The sequence below is a fragment of the Denticeps clupeoides genome, unplaced genomic scaffold, assembly GCF_900700375.1.
Source record: "Denticeps clupeoides unplaced genomic scaffold, fDenClu1.1, whole genome shotgun sequence".
Lineage (NCBI taxonomy): Eukaryota > Metazoa > Chordata > Actinopteri > Clupeiformes > Denticipitidae > Denticeps > Denticeps clupeoides.
The window spans coordinates 3,336-7,041 of NW_021630126.1; the positions used below are offsets into that span (position 1 = coordinate 3,336).

Consider the following 3,706-nt stretch of genomic DNA (forward strand, 5'->3'; position numbering starts at 1 on the left):
GCTGTTGCTGTGCTGTGTGTGACAGCGCAGAATTGATTAGGCGGAGGTGACGGTCACGGTCCCGGGTGACTGCGGTGCCACTTCCACAGGTGGGACACGACCCAAAAACACGTCCGTAAACCGGGGATTTCACAAACTCGTGTCGTTATTATGGTTTATACGCGATAATCAACCATTTCATTTGGGGACAATTGCAACGGACGAATACGTTGGAATAAACTTGCACAACTCACACGTGAACATACATAAAAAATACATAAAAAGTAAATTACAATAATATATGATAGAATAAATGTATTTATATATGGGCTAAAACGAAAAAGTTAAGAACCCTGAATGCGCTTGTACGTTTTTGGGGTATTTTTAAATCTTTATTTACACCAAATGAAAGCGTGACATTACTCGGTCTCCCAGAAAATCGAAATTCTCACACAAACATCTGAATGCAAATTGGCGTGAGCGGAGAGAAGCGCAGCCTCCTCGGCGCAAGTGTTGCGTTTCCCACGCAGCGTCCTTCACGCGAACAAAGGGCTGAATGCGCGGCCGACGGCCCAGGTACCAGCGCCATGTGTGGCGAGGTGCGACGCGGCCGCCGGCGGGGGGTCGGCTGGTGCGCGTGGAGGGCCGCGGGAACGAGCACGTCGACGTACGTCAGCATCTCCCGCTGTAAAGCGGTGCTGAGGAGAGCAGCCGCAGCCAATCCGGACATTTTTTCCCCGATATCCCATTATTATAATTATTATGAGTAGTAGTTGTATTATAATTACCGCTATTGTCATTCTTAAATACGAATTCAGTCACAGCGTCACAGAACATCAGTAGTTTGTATAATAATTTAGTTTCTGTTCCATAATAAAGTCGGATTTTTACGAATTGCCTTATTTGGGGCCAGTGGTGGCCAAGCGGTTTAAGGAAGCGGCCCCGTAATCAGAAGGTTGCCGGTTCGAGTCCCGATCCGCCGAGGTGCCACAGAGCAAAGCGCCGTCCCCCACACGCTGCTCCCCGGGTGCCCTGTCGTGGCTGCCCACTGCTCACCAAGGTGATGGTTAAAAGCAGAGGACACATTTACAGCATTTATCACCACACCACATTTTCATTCGGGATTAATAGAGTTAAAAAATATAATAATTATAAGGGGTGAGGGGGTATTTGTTTGGTGTATGGGTCCTGAAGCGGATGATTGATGAGGACCCGGACGCACCCCTCCCACCTTCTTTTAAGTGACAGCTCCTTTCACCGGCGCGACTCTTCTACTAATGTTCGCGCCGCTCGGGGCGGATACGGGGGCGCGCGCGGGACGGACGCCCCGATAATGAAGTGCTCACTCGAGCACGCGAGGGGTGGGCCGGTGAATGGGACGCGTACCTGCTCGAGACCTGCCCTCCTGATGTGGCGGGGTCAACAGACCTGACCCCGTGGCTTCTATACCTGCCCCGAGCCCCGCAGCACAATAAGGACCCCCCCAAAAGCGGAAACGCGTCGCTCATTCAACCATCAGAAGTGGCGTTAATGTTTTCATATCTGCTTAATAAAACACCCCAAAAATCTGAACGACACAATTCCTACTAAAATTTCTGTCGAGCTATATAAGTTACAGTTCTTTTGTGAATATTGTACATATTGGCTTTTGTTGTTTTTAATTTATGGTTTATTATAATCATTTGTTGTTGTTGTTTATTATTATTTTGTGTTATCAGAAAAAAAGGAAAAAGATTGTGTCCACATTGCGCGCGGGGGCGGGGGCGGGGCGAGGGGCGTGTCCGGCGGCGTTGGTGCAGTAGGTGCGCGGTCCACGCTCCTCGCCGCTGATTGGTTGGCGCTCCGCTTTAACGGCACGCGCCCGCGGATGTCGTTATAAAGTGTCCTCGCGTGCCGGTCTTCAGCTGAAGTAACTCTTGAAGGTCCATAGACAAAAACGAGCGACGCGAGGGACGCCGGTTACCGGGCAACGAGTTTACAAACAAACAAGCAAACAACAAACAGACAAACAAACATGGACACCGTGTTGGACCCGTTCTCGGGCCTGGACTCCTTCTCCTCGCCGTACTTCGACGACGACGACTTTTTCACGGACCAGTCCTCGAGGGACCACCTGGACGCGGACGAGTTCCTGGAGGACGACGTGGACTTCCTCAGCAGCCACATCCAGGAGTACTACCGGGACGGCGACTACTGCGACGTGGGCAACCTGTCCTTCTCCTCCTCCTCCTCCACCTCCTCCACCTTCTCGTACGAGTGCGCGGACAGCACCTCGGAGCTGTCCCACCTCGGGTCCCCTGCTCAAGCGGCGCAGGCGCATGCGCTCCGAGGCGGAGATGCAGCAGCTGCGCCAGGCCGCCAACGTGCGCGAGCGCCGACGCATGCAGTCCATCAACGACGCGTTCGAGGGCCTGCGCTCCCACATCCCCACGCTGCCGTACGAGAAGCGGCTTGTCCAAGGTGGACACGCTGCGCCTCGCCATCGGCTACATCAACTTCCTGGCGGAGCTGGTGCAGTCGGACATGCCCATCCGCAGCGCGCACCACGGCGACGCGCTGAACCCGCCCAGGAAGGTCATCATCTGCCACCGGGGGACAAGTACGTGCGCCCGAAGGGGCCGTCGGTGTCATTGCGACCGTTGTTGTGGATGTTTTCATTAATAACCCCCCCCCCTCTCGTACCTCCTTCCCTCAGGATCCCCGTCCCCCAGCGACCCGGATTACGGGCTGCCGCCCCTCGCCGGCCACTCGCTCTCCTGGACGGACGAGAAGCAGCTGCGGGACCAGAACATCATCCGGACGGCGAAGGTGTGGACCCCCGAGGACCCCCGAAAGGCTGCACCTGAAGTCGTCGCTGAACAACATCGAGAACGAGCCGCCCTTCGACATGGTCTCGTGAGCGAGCCTCGCGCTCGTGCCCGTGCGCGTTGTATGCGCGCGTACATATATATATATATATTAATAATCTTGTAAATGTTTACGTCTCCGTTTTCCTTATGGAAGTTTAAGGCCACTGGCAATCACGTAGTATTTAATTTTCTTTTTAAATCGCTCCATAATATATTTTAATTTAACGTTGATTTTTTTTTTATGTAAATGCTATTTTTATACAAATGAAATGATTTCTAAATGACCCCCTATTTATGATACCTGCAATAAAAGCTCTTATGAAATACAACATTTCTGTCCACTCCGTTCATTTCTGCAATTTACCAGTTTATTTTAAAGCCATAATTCCGTGTGTGATCGTGAATTAATAAAAAAAACGCGATGTCGGGTGCATCGCATATAATAAAGTTGGGGGTCTGTGAGGGGGGGGGGCGCTCCGCAGGTGCTTCCTGGGAACTTTTTCCCCGTCGCTCCCTTCCTGTCCTCTTAAAATAGACATGCCCTCACTCACACCACACACACATTGTGTAATGTTAACGTGTGAGGCGCGTTTGGAGTGGAGGATGGAGAAATAGATGAAGGTATTTCTAAAATCTATATGATTATTGTCATCATCGAACACCACGGGCTAAACGATCACGGCATTATTGTTGTTGTTGGATATTATTGCGAGTTGTAATTAATGGTTCTGATCCGTGTGGCCGTTATTTTGATTGGTGAAGGCGCGCGAGGCAGAGAAACACCGGGAACGTTCCAGGCGCGCCGGGGTCTTTTCTGCGCAAATGTATAGAGTGGAGGGTCTCAAATCCAACTCTTCAGTCAGGTTCCAGACGCATTT

At 51.6% G+C, this 3,706-nt stretch overlaps 1 pseudogene; it reads left to right on the forward strand.

Annotated features, from left to right (window-relative positions):
* The first annotated feature begins 1,789 nt into the window (after positions 1–1,789).
* On the forward strand, positions 1,790–2,878 carry LOC114784223 (pancreas transcription factor 1 subunit alpha-like; annotated as a pseudogene).
* The last annotated feature ends 828 nt before the right edge of the window (positions 2,879–3,706 follow it).